Consider the following 14,642-nt stretch of genomic DNA (forward strand, 5'->3'; position numbering starts at 1 on the left):
GAAGAAAGTCTGACATGAATCATCAAAGAGCTGCAAGGGATTAGCATGTGAATGTGATGTTTACTCAACGTACAGTAAATATGGTTCCAGATTCCACGGCAATATTAGGAAGAAATGTTCATCTTGGTTTGAGAATTTATGATGTTCCTCCCAAGATAATTGAGATGGAGATTCTACAAAATAGTGTTGGTGTCAAATATCGTTGCTGTTATGACTAAATGTGCTTTGCTTCTTTATCTACCAAAAAATAAATTTATACCTTATTATCTATTTTTAATAATAAAAACTTATTGATATAATTAAATAATTGTGCCTTACATGATGAAAATTTATGTTATTTTATTTTTAATTGAAACGATTCAGACCTTAAAGTAACATTGTTGGGAAGACAGTCTTGAATTTCGAAAAGATTAATCTTCAAGAACTGTAAAATGAGCATGGAGGACATCTTGGTTAAAAAAAATGTGTAGCCAATTTGGTCTCACACCCAAGTTTTTATTAATATAAGTAATTTTAGTTATTTTTAATTTTTTTTGAGTTTACAATTACATATACAATACATTACAATTATAAATACTTAGTTGATTAACCGAGCACAAACAGATGAAGAAACATAATATACCAAAAAAAATAACTTACCTCTGGCAATTAGACATAAAAGGATTAAAGATTCACACATAACAATTACACATGAATTTTTCTTTTATCACTCATATAATAAATATTCAATGACCCGAAACTTTAACCTTTACTAACAATATCAAAATTTTCTTAACATTTTTATCCTTGAAAGTAGAAGTGCCATAGGTAGCCACCAAAAAATATCCCTTAATAATTGACCAAAGCTTAAATTAAGCTGACTCCGTAGTAAAGTTGTTTATAGGTTAAGCTAGGTTAGGTCGAGATAGGGGCGTAGTCAGGGAGTTGGCAGGATCTTGGTTCACATTAAAATGGAAAATTTTTCATTTAAATCATTTAAAATATTTTAAATTTTAAATTAGTAAAAATAAAATTGTACATTAGCTCTCCTAAAAATGATAAAAATTTATTTTAATCCTTTAAAAATTATAAAGACGTAGACTATTAAAATGATGAAATTGCATTACTATCATAAAAATTACAATTTAATTTTAGCTCTCCTTATAAGATTTTTCTGGCTTCACCTCTTGGTTGAGGTTGGATTCTAATAAAAACTTCAAATTTGAGCTTAATTCTACTTAATTTGCCAAATGTCTAGTTTATTGTTTAAAAAGTAATAGAAATAATTTTAATTATAAATATTAATGCACAATTATTTTTATTATTTTTAAACAGTAAAACGGACGAGTTTGGACGAACCAACTCGAGATTGAAAAACTTAAATAATTTGACCCAAAATAAACCATATCAGATAGACTACTTGTGTCTGTACTTATTAATAATATTGTGTGTAACACCCCTTACCCGTATTCTTCACCGAAATAGGGTACGAGGCATTGCCAAAACACATACACTTGTAAACGTATTTAACCGAGTTATAAAATTTCATCTAAATTAAAACTTTCAAATTGTTAACATGCTTTTATAATTCTTTATAACATATCCTCAAAATATTATATTCATAATAAATAGGGCCTACAAGACCCGATACATATTCATGCAATTCACAAGTCTTAATAATTCAATGATTCATTTCCATTTCATTCAATTCACAAATTTCACATGTTCACAATTCAAATCATTAAGTTCAGTACTAATACGTATTTACCATTTAACTCAACATTTATCGATTATACCATTCATTAACACAGTTACTAAGTTCACCTGTCAACCACGATCATTGGTGAGTCCCCTTGTATAAACTCACTACCACTTATCCATTTACTATAATTTTTTTGGGCCCATTTGTCACTTATCATCCTTAATCAAATTAGGAAACAGTTACGGAAAATTGAGTACTTCACTTCCACTTTACCATAGCCCTGCCACGGTCTTACACGGATCACATTTATCACTTGTCACTGATCAGATAAGTGTAGCTAAAGCTACCACTTATCACTTGTCACTTGTCACTGATCAGATAAGTGTAGCCTAAAGCTACCACTTATCAGTTGTCACCTGTCACTGATCAGATAAGTGTAGCTAAGCTACCACTTATCACTTGCCACTTGTCATTGATCAAATAAGTGTAGCTGAAGCTGCTACTTATCACTTGCCACTGATAAAAAGTACTCAAATTTGACGTTCCGTTCAATTTGATCATTTATTCGGTTTTTCGCATTGTTATTTTATTCTCAATCCATCAACAAATATATATCATCATATACTATATAATTCATGAAATTAACATTTAATCATTAAATTTCAGCCATATGAACTTACTATTTTATTACCTTTCCACACTCGTTTCCTATGCACATCACACAAGATATAAACATATCATTCAACCAAAGTCGCAAACTAGTGTATTTAAACATAACTCTTTTTGGAACTAACCACATGATAAACCATTTCACTAGAGATTACATAATTTAAACCTTACCACCCTTTTCATGATCACAAGCATATTTCCAATTGGGCACTTACCATTTCAATGCATAACTTATAAATTTAACGTGGCATAATTCAGCCACTACTTGGCCAAAGCCTAAGCATGTACACCAAATATGTTAGCCAAATACACATATAGCATAAGCATTATAAGCATGGACGAGCACAACATTTATTAATGTACCACACTTACCAACATGTGTTAATTCATAAATCATTCATGACATTACTTCATGCCAAATCATATACCAAATATACTATTCACACATACTATGAAACTTTATTTTCACGCATGAGCTATGAAACTTTATTTTCACGCATGAGCTTAAACCATGTTCAATAATGCACAAATATAAGCATCATTTCTATTTCATCGTTTATCAATTATAATCAAACATATAACCAATTATACATAAATCATTCATATACTTCCCAATTTTCCTCCTCCTCCTCTCCATTCTACATCCTTAATTTTTATAACTCGCTTATAAGTAACATTATCTATAATTTCACTATTTACTTATGTATGTTCAATGTTGTCCATCCGTGTCATAATCACTAAATTATTTTTATCTTAAGATACAGAACTCCAAATTAGGAGACGCTAATTTTCCTTGAAACTAGACTCACATATCTTCTTACCATAAAATTTTTAGAATTTTTGGTTTAGCTATTAAGTACATTTTATTCTTTAAAGTCACCTCTGTTCTGCTGTCTGACAGTTCCGACTCTTCTTCACTAAAATTAATTATCTCATCGTATGGGATTTGGATGATGTTTTTGTTTGTTTCTCTTAAAAATAGACACATTAAGGATTTTAAATATATAAATTTAAACCCATAATTATTTTTCTTCAATTTTTAATCATTTTCCAAAGTCAAAATAGGGGAACCCGAAATCATTTTAACCTTATCTCACAAAATTTATTATATCTCATAATTTACAATTCCATTACTTACACCGTTTCTTCTATGAGAAATTATACTCAACAAGATTTAATTTCATATTTTATTCATCCTCTAATTCAATTCCAACAATTTTTAGTGATTTTTCAAATTTAAACCACTGCTGCTGTCCAAAACTGTTTTAGTGCAAAATGTTGATTTCCATTTTGCCCCAAATTTCACAGTTCATACAATTCAGTTCTTGCTCAATTAACCCCTCAATTAAGCTAATTTTTCTCAATTAATACTTTACCTAGACATTATAAGTTATTTCACAACTATTGAAATTCAGAATTTCTACATAAAACCCTAACTTCAAACTCTTTTACTATTAGGTCCCAAGCATTCCCTTTCTATTCAATTCTTTCAATAAAATCAGCATATGAACAATTTAAAGCTCTAATTCCATGCTAAATCATCATATACTTCCAGCACATATTCATAGCAACTTTCAAGTTCTTTCATAGAATCAAAAACTTATGAATTCAACAAGTGGACCTAGTTGTAAAAGTAAAAAAACACAAAAATCTCAAGAAATAATCAAGAATTGAACTTACTTGCAGTAAAAATATGAAAAACAACTTAAGGAAACCCTTCTATGGTGTTTTAGCTGATGAGAATGTAGAAAAAATAAAGAGAAATCTAGATAATTCCACTTTGATCCTAACTTTATTAAGCAAATTTTGCAATATTCCAATTTTGCCTTTAATTCTCCTTACTTTCTTGCTGATTTCATGCCTTTGCCGTCCAGCCCAAATAGACCTTGGGTCTATTTCCCTTTTAAGCCCTCTTACTTTTATCATTTAAGCTATTTAATCATTTCCCATAATTTTGCATTTGTTACAATTTAGTCTTTTTTGTTCAATTAATTATCGAAACTTTAAAATTTCTTAACGAAAATTTAATACTATCTTTTTAACACTCCATAAATATTTATAAAAATATTTATGGCTCGGTTTAAATCTTCGAGGTCTCAATACCTCATTTTCGATTCTAATTATTTTAATATTTATTTCTTGTGCACTATCCACTATTTTAAAAATTTTCCTAACTTCACATTTAACTTATACTCACTAATAATATTTTCTACTCATTTGTCGAATTTAGTGATCTCGAATCACCGTTTCGACACCTCAGAAAATTCAGGCCATTACATTTTTTCTCGTCGGATTTGTGGTTCCAAAACTACTGTTCCGACTAGACCTAAAACCGGACTGTTACATTATGTTTTGTAGCAGGGCAATCATTGTCTATCTTGTAAAGTAGAAGATAATTTGAGTCGCACAAATCACATGCAAATTGTGAGTGAAGTTTTTAAAGCTTCACAAATAAGGTTATGAAATTGAAAAGTGTCCTATATAAGTTTAGTAAAATATTAAAAAATATATATTAAAAAAAAAAGACGTGCCAATTTTTTAAAACCTCTTATAGATAAAAAAGAATACACTATCAATGTATTAAATACTCACAATTTATTCAAAATTATAAGAAAGTTCGTCTGCTCTCTATTGCGATTAGTTTTAATACTTCAAAAATTATTTAATTAAATTAACCATTATAAATAAATTTAAGTTGAAATAAAAAATGTAAAAAAAAAAAGAAAGAAAGAAAGAAGACTTACATAGATACTTTAGAAGAAAATTAATTAAATCGAAAATAACATGAATACTGCACAAGTACATAAACATGTAAAAAAATATTAAAATATTAATCACTACGATAATTTTGTATAATATATAACAGAAAATTTATTTAGGGGTGGAAATAAAATAAAATTTTGGTATTAAAAATATTTAAAATTAAATTATTAATTTTTTAAAATAATTAAAATTATAAAATTTTCAATTAATCAAAAATTAGAAAAACTAAATTGAATTTCTTAATTTTGCTAAGAGTATACAGTAATTAATGCAGGAGGACGTGTGTTCAAGTACACTGAAACACATTATTCTCTTATTTATGAGTTGAGGAGGGATTATGAGTAATTCTAATGTATTGTGTCAAAAAGAGCAAATATAGTTAGAATTTATAATAAGATTGATAATAAAAAATAAAAAAATTCAACTTAATCACTTATACATTCTAGTTTTCTAATTTATGATTTAAGCTGGTTATTTAAAAAATTATAAAATTATTGAAAGAAATATTTTATAGTAAAATTTAAATTCTTTAATCATTTTCAATCCTCCGTTAACTTATAACATCATATTAGGCTTAATTCATGATTTGGCTCTTAAAGTATACTCCTTTTTTTCGGTTTAGTATTTAAATTTTTTTGTCCCAATTTCGTATTTAAAGTACACTCAAATTCTCAATTTGGTACCTAAAGTATGCCTCCGTCATATTTTTTAATCCATTTTTAACAGGCTTTAAAAAGAATTATTATAGCCAATCACAAAGCGCCACATGGCTCCTTTATGTAAAAAAACAAATATTTTCTTTTATTAAATGTATATAGACATCAAAAAAATACATAAATAGAAATAAGTATATAAAAATTCAGAAAATGTGTATAAAATCTAGAAAAAAAACATATAAATTATAAAAAAATAAAAAAATGAAATTTAAAAAAATACGATGATTGAAAAGAAATTAGTTGAAATTAATAATATTATTACAAATATTGTAAAAGAAAATTTGTCTTGTCCCAAATTTAAGGTTGTCGGAATAGTGGTTTCGTAACCACAAATCCGATGAGGAAAAAATCATTTTTCTTATATTTTTATGATCCACGATTTCACAAAATGATTTCGTGAAAATTTCGTTCGAAAATTTCGACGTTTGGGCACTCAGTTTAGTTAAAAGAACTAAATTGTAACAAGTGCAAAAGTTGAGTTCTACATGTTAGAGGTGTCCAATTGTTATGAAAATTTAAATTGGAGGTCCTTACATGATAATTAGACCATTGGTTAAGTTGTTAGACAAAAATGGATATGAAATAAGTGAAATAGAAAATTTTTAAGTTAGGGGCAATTTGGTAATCTAGTAATTAAAATGAATTAAAAGGAAAAAAGATGGCAAATTGTGCTCATCTTCTTCATTTGGATGAAATCAGCAAGGGGGGAAGCCATATTTAGGGTTTTCAAGCTTCCAAGCTCCATAGTAAGTGATCCCAAGCCCCGTTTTTAATGTTCTTTACGTTTTTAGAGTCTCGGTAGCTTAATTTAACTTATTCTAGCAATAATTTAACCTAGGGTTTATATTTTTAAAAATACCCATAGGTGAAAAGTGTTTATTTTGATGTTTTATGATAGAATATGAAGCTATAAATTATGTTAAACAACTTTTGCTAGCCGATTTTAAGCGAAAACGAGTAAGTTGACATAATCGGTAAAAATCCCTAATGTACATAAGTAAGTGTTAGAGTGAGAATTTGATGTTGTCATAGAAGAGAAAAATGTTCAGCATGTCATAAAACATAAGAATATGAGATGAAATTTAATTTCCGAGCCTTGGGGAAAAATGTAATTATGTAAAAGTTTAGGGGCAAAATTGTAATTTTGACTAAATTAGAGTCGTGGGCTGTTTTGATGAATGTAAGTATTAAATAAGTTAAATTTTCTATTTTAGATCAAGAAGAACGAAACTCGAGGTTAGACAAAGGGAAGAATAAAGTTGAAGACTAAGTTGGTGAATTGGGCTATATTTGGTACAGAGGTAAGTTTACGGTAAATAATTGTAATATTTCAATAATTATCATTAATGCTACTATTTTCCAGCAACTATGAATTTATTTCATGAATTTATTTGATGTTGATTCAAGTATAAAATGATAAGGAATTAATATTAAAAAGTCCCGTTGATACATAAGGAAAGTACTGGATACAAATGTCATGACATTTGGGTAAAGAGATCCCACGTAAGACCATGTCTGGGACATGGCATTGGCATTCTTGAGATCACGAGAGGTCCCATGTAAGACCATGTCTGAGACATGGCGTTGGCACCGAAACGAGAGGTCCCATGTAAGACCATGTCTAGGACATGGCGTTGGCACCGAGATGAGAGGTCCCCTATAAGACCATGTCTGGGACATGGCTTGGGCACCGATATGAGAACATTCCATGTAAGACCATGCCTGGGACATGGCTTTGGCATGTTTTTTACCAGAAGAGACCCGAGTATCCTTATTGTTCCAATGTAACTCAACGGGCTAATAAACGAATCATGTTCAGGAAAGTTCAGTTAAAAACATAAATGGCAAGCTCAGGTAAGTTATAGGAGTTAAGAATTTATTATATTATCAATTGATATTCAATGATGCAGCAAGAGAAGAGTAAGTTATGCATACAAGTATACTAAGAAAACAAGCAAGATAACTAGAATGAGATTATCTAAAGAGTAAACTAGAGATATAGACACTTGAGTTTAATTATTTGTGTTTAATGTTGTTATTTATTTGCTAGTAAACTTACTAAGCTTTATGCTTACTTCTTTTATTTCTCTTTCTCTTATAGTATTGCAAGGCTACTTCAAGGATCCTAAAGAAGTCGGAGATCGTCCACACTATCAACCACAACTGCTCGGTATTTTATGATGAAACACGTTTGAGTTATGGCATGTATAGGGATTTAGTTATTTTGCATGTTTGTAATTATGATTTTGTTAAAGAATGAGGTGTAAGTATTTGATGATGAATGATTATTAAAAATGGTTAAGTATGAAGGTGTTTGTTGTTATAAGAGTCTAGGTGATAAATTATGCATGGAAATCATGAAATGGGTAAAATTTTGTAGAGAAACAGAATTCAGGCAGCACAGTAACGTGACTTTGAAAAATCACCTAGGATGGTATAAAATAGATTAGAGGGTGAATGATATATGGAATTAAAGCTTGTTGAGTCTATTTTCATGGAAAAATAACGGTTTAGCAAAAGGAATTTTATATTTTTAGATATGTGAATTTTAGTGAGACATGGTCAGATCTATTTTTGGAGTCTCCTGTTCTGAGTTTAGAAAATAATTAAAAATTCTACAAAAATGGTTATGAGTTATAGTTTATATTCTTATATTTATTAATGAGTCTATTTTCTGTAGGAACAATTGGGAACACCATATGAAAATCTTAGAATGAGAAAATTTATTTTTAGTAACAATAGGTTAGAACAGTCGGATGGTGAAATAGGGGAGACTTTAACTAATAAAATGTACTAATTGGCTAAACCAAAAATTCTAAAAAATTTATGATAAGAATATATATGAGTATAGTTTCAGGGAAAGTTTACAGAATTAAATTTCGAGCTTCGTAGCTCAAGTTATAATCAATTTAGTAACTACTGCGCGATTTGACAGATTTGCTATAAATAGTGAAATTAATTTTCAGAACAAGTTTTTATGCTCCGAATTAGTAAGATAAGCTAGGTAATACCTCGTGCTTGACTCCGGCAATGGTCTCGGGTAAGGGGTGTTACATTTTGTTGGTATTAGAACAGGTTTAGTCGGTTCTCGAAAATACGCAGTATGAATAAGAGTCTACCTATACATGTCATACTTATATATTTTGATAGTGTGACGACTCCTGACGATTTTAAAATGTTTTTTTTATAGTTATGGATCCTGAACGAGCTGGTACAGATGAAGTAGAGAGTAATGCGCCTGTTTCCGCAGAAGGGATGGCGCCACTAGATGTTAATGTTAGTGAAAGGCCTGCATCAGTTAGACAGGGAGGAGGAGCTGGAGAAGCCTTCTTCCAAGCCATGAATGATTGGTTTGCCGAGTTCGTTCGTACAAATCCAGCTGTAAGACCTTCACCCCCTCATGATTCACAGGTTCCCCATGTAGCTTCCCCAACTGCAGGTATAGTTATCAGGGAGAAACCATCTGTTGATAAGATTAGGAAGCAAGGGGCTGAAGAATTTTGGGCTACGAAAGATGATGATCCAGAAAAAGCAGAATTTTGGCTTGAGAATACCATCAGGGTTTTTGAAGAATTATCTTGTACATCGGAAGAATGTATGAAATGTGTTGTTTCACTTCTTCGAGATTCAGCTTACCATTGGTGGAAGACCCTTGTATCAGTAGTACCGAGTGAGAGGGTTACTTGGGATTTCTTTCAAGAGGAGTTTCGAAAGAAGTATATCAGCCAGAGATTTATAGATCAGAAAAGGAAGGAGTTTCTTGAGCTAAAACAATGTAAGATGTCTGTGACTGAATATGAACGCGAGTTTGTCAGACTTAGTAAGTATGCCCGGGAATTTGTGTCTACTGAAGTAAACATGTGCAAGAGATTTGAAGAAGGGCTTAATGATGATATTCGATAAGCAGTGGGTGTCTTGGAAATTAGAGAGTTTGTTGTTTTAGTTGAGAGAGCCTGTAAAGTAAAAGATTTGCTAAAAGAAAAGGAGAAAGGCAAAGCTGAAGCTGAAGTGCAGGATACAAAGAAGAGGCAAATGAGTAGATCATTTCAGTCTATGTCTAAGAGGCCTAGGGAGCTCTCTAGCGGATCACATTTTTCAGCTAGATATTCTAGCCGAAGCAGGGTCAGATCTGTTTTTGGAGTCCCCTTTTCCGAGTTCAGAAAATCATTAAAAATTCTACAAAAATGGTTATGAGTTATAGTTTATATTCTTAGATTTCTTAATGAGTCTATTTTCTGTAGAAACAAGTGGGAACACCATATGAAAATCTTAGAATGAGAAAATTTATTTTTAGTAACAAGAGGTTAGAACAGTCGAATGGTGAAACATGGGAGACTTTAAATAATAAACTGTATTAATTGGCTAAACCAAAAATTATAAAAAATTTATGGTAAGAAGATATATGAGTCTAGTTTCAGGGAAAGTTTACGGAATTAAATTTATTGTCCCGTAGCTCGAGTTATAATCAATTTAGTAACTGCTGCGCGATTGGACAGATTTGCTGTAAATAGTGAAATTAATTTTCAGAACAAGTTTTTATGCTCCGAATTAGTAAGATAAACTAGGTAATACCTCGTGCTTGACTCCAGCAACGGTCTCGGGTAAGGGGTGTTACAAAATTATAAAAAAAAATTATTTTTTTAAAAGGTTTAAATTTTTTTATAAAATTATAAAATATATATTTCTAAAATTCTAAAAAAATATTTAAAGTTGAAGTTTTTTTTAATTACTTGACATTTAAATACCTTTTTAATTTTTATAACATTTTTCAATTTTTATTTTGATATTTTAAATTTTATAATTATATATTTTAGAATTTAACAAAAATATTAAAAATAAATATATCACATATATATATTTACAGTTTTAGTCAATATAATATATAATACCAAAAAAAGAAGAAGAAGAAGACATGTGGTGTGTTCTAATGGCTCCAACTGGACGGTTAATAATTAGTCAACAGTTAATCAAAGTCAAAACTATTTATTAATATTTAATATTATATTTTTATTTTTAATTTAAATTTAAATTTTTTGTTTAAATAAATCTAATTACCATGTGGCATCTTTTCATTCGCCAAAATATGTCACATGGCATTTTTCATTAGTCAAAATTACTTAACAGTTTTTTTAGCATCCATCACAAAATAGACTAAAAAAAATAATATTATAAGTATCAAAATAAAAAAACAAAAAAAAAAGAACTTCAAAAGCTAAATTGTGAGTTAAACCATATATGAATGAAAGACTAAAAAATTTTAAAAAGTTTGAGCAGACATATAGATTATAGATGATAACATTTCATTATTTATAGCCATACAATTACATCATCATATTGCCTCATCAACTCAAGCTCCAAATTAGTCCCATTTTATTTGCAATAATAATAATAATAATAAAACACTTCACTTAACCTTATATATATATATATATATATCCAGCATGCTAACATAATTTTAGCATTAAATGAATTTTTTATATTAAAGTAAAATGGGATAAATTTCAAAATTATTCATGAACTTTGATTTAATATATAATTGTATACATAAATTTTAATTTGGTACAATTATACACGTGAAACTCTAATTATGGTTTAAATGTATACTTAAAACTTTAATTTTGATTTAATCATACACATTTAAAGAAATAAATACATCAATTTATTTTTATATTAGATAAATACAATTATTTATGTATGCAATATATAAACAGAAAATGATGTTATACCAATCGTTGTGTTAATAATTTATAAGAATCAGATCAGATCGAAATTTTACATATAAAATTGCACAAAATCAAAGTTCATATATAGTTTTGAGATTTATCGCAAATAAAAAATATCGAAACCGGTTTTTGCAAATTATCAAACTTATACCTTAAAATTGGACTAAGGACATCAAATTTAATATTTTAACCATTATGTTGCAATGAAAGGAACAACTTGAGGAGAAAAAAATGGATTTATGAATTATAAAATCAAAACATATTTAAAATATTATTGCAAGTCTTAATCTAGTGTTTAAAGTTTAACAATATACATAAATAAGAGAGGTACAATGTAATACGGCTAATTAGTGTTAATGTGTCCACAATTTATTTGATTTAAAGATTTGGTCACAATGATTGAGACTTGTTAACTATTCAAATTAATAGTCTTTAATATTAGTCACACTCTAATTATTGTTTATGATTTTAGTGTAAAAAAGGAGTCCAAAATTTGTATGATTATACAAATGTCAGCCAAATCATAATTAATAATTGCAATTTGATTGCAAACGTACATGCTGCCTTTATCTTAAAGAAAAGACCAATTTGAAAACTTGCTTTTGTCCAACTATCACATAGACTAAACATTTTTTTTCAAGTTTTTAACTTTAAGATTTATCAATTTAATACACCTAGTGTGGTATAATATATATATTTTTTGAAAAATGACAGTACGGGGATGTAATATGATATTCTTCTTAGTTTAATATATTAATTATATTTAAATATGTATGTAACAAATGTTTTAGGTTTGAATCCCAAATCTTTTTAGAGGCAAAAGCTAGAAATTCTTTTAGGTGGGGTTGAAAATGAATTATAAAAATTTTGAGAGATTGAAATGTAATTTTACTATTTATTAATTTATAATTTTTGTTTTCAAATTTGGAGAGGGGTTAAAGTGTAATTTTATTATTTTTAAAAGGTTGAATTAAATCTTTTTGTTTTTTTAGGGGGCAAGGCCCCTGCCAACCTTTGACATTATCTCAGTGTGTAGTTTAAAGTTTTATATGAAAATATAAAATTGTCCTCAAAATAATATATGTTACTTTGTAAAAATAATGGGGTAACTTGACAATTAAGTTTGGAGCCGAAATTTGGTTGATATGTGGCATAAACTTAGTAAAAAATTTAAATATAGTATGTATAAACACTAAATTATATCAAACATATGATGTGCGTGAAACGATTATTTAATAAATATATAAAATATTGATAAAGAGACTAAATATTACAAAACTATTTTTTTAAAAATAATCTAAATAATTATTTATTAAAATTAATCATTAATTTTTTTATAAAAAATTACAAATGGGAACAAAAAAATAAAATTTTAACTATATGATAAAAATTTTAACTACGATTCCGTTAAAAACCGAGTTACATAATTAACTTAAAAATCTATAATTTAAGGAAATTCAATTATGAATTCATTTGACAAGACAGCTTCCAAAATCGGTGTTTGATAAGACGGCATCAAAATCATAGACCAAATGGAAGCATATTAGTAATTGGCACTATGACTTTGGTTTGATTTAAAAAATATATTTTAATTTTATCTTCTCGTATTTATGAACATTAGGTATTTATATATATATTATTATTATTATTATACTCTATTATTTCTAGGACCGACATGTTGAGCGGACTTCAAGCATGCTGGATAAATATTTCACTTTAAGTTACCTGTCAAATCACATGGTCTTGTTTCTGCGAACTCCTTGAGTGTATGTGAATTGAAATCGCGGTCTTCTCTTGCTTCGTATGAGTCCACCATACACTCAATCGTTTGATGGGACTTATTCTGGTTGTAAGTGGGTGACCCAAAACCCGCGACCCGGACCCTACTTGATATTCGAGCTGGTGAAAACCGATGTAAAATAATATTATATAAATTTTAATATATATATTTGTTAGTATTATATAAGTATATGGTGTTTAATATCATTATTAAATTAAATTAAAAGGACATGGATGCATGATTGGAAAATTTTGGGCGGTGGCCGCTTTTACCATCAATAATATCTTTATAGGTTATGTCAGGTTCCATGTGCAATACTGGTGAACATTCTCACAACAATCTTTCTTCATATTATATAATTTCCCTATCTTTCTCCAAAATAAAAATCTTCATACACGTGTAATGCATACAAATATTTTTACTATTTGTTTATAATTTAATTATGTTTGAAAAATCATAATATGATGGAGCTTTTTTTGTCTTCCGTTTGAGTTCGTAAAAGCATTATAAATATATCCCATAATTATAAATAAAATCGCAAGTAAATTGAATATGTAATATATTAAAATAATAAATTTAAATTAAATCAAAGTAGGATGAAATTTGAATTTTGATACCTCGAAATTTTTAGGATGCTAGGCGGATATTGTCAAATTCATTATCGTTTTGAGACGGATAAATTATAAAAATAGTTACTTTTGTTTACCTAAAATTATATTTTAGTCACTTATGTTTGAAATATTACGTGTTTTAGTTATTTACGTATCGTTTTAGTCCAAATAGATTTGAAGTCTCAACCTTTACCAACAATACCAAAGCTTTGTTAGCAAATTAGAAGAATTTTGAATTTATTTTATGATGCAACATTACATTTTATTGAGATCAAAATAATTCAAAATCTATCGAAAGATTTTTAATCATGGTTAGTAGCCTATACTAAAAATGATATGTTAAGAACTTTTTAATGCACCCATGCTTATAAATATCAATCAACCAAAACCTTTAATGAAAAAGAAAAGTAGAATTGAGAGAATTTTGAAAGGTAATACTACAATCCATGGTGAATAATAGAAAAGTAGATAATTAAGGGGAGTTTAGATGAACGATTGGGTACGATATGGTGCGTTTAGCTTACTTTTTGTTTCACGCTATAGTATTGTCACAATATCTAATATCACTGTCAATGTTATTTTTACATTAACTGCAGCTAAACGCACCGTCCATCCAACTCATCTTAAAATTTTAAAAATTCCAAATTGCTATAAAGAGGTAGGGATTATATTTGCATTTACGGCAAGGCAAAAATAAAT

This window comes from Gossypium hirsutum, chromosome D02, assembly GCF_007990345.1.
Source record: "Gossypium hirsutum isolate 1008001.06 chromosome D02, Gossypium_hirsutum_v2.1, whole genome shotgun sequence".
Classification (NCBI taxonomy): domain Eukaryota; kingdom Viridiplantae; phylum Streptophyta; class Magnoliopsida; order Malvales; family Malvaceae; genus Gossypium; species Gossypium hirsutum.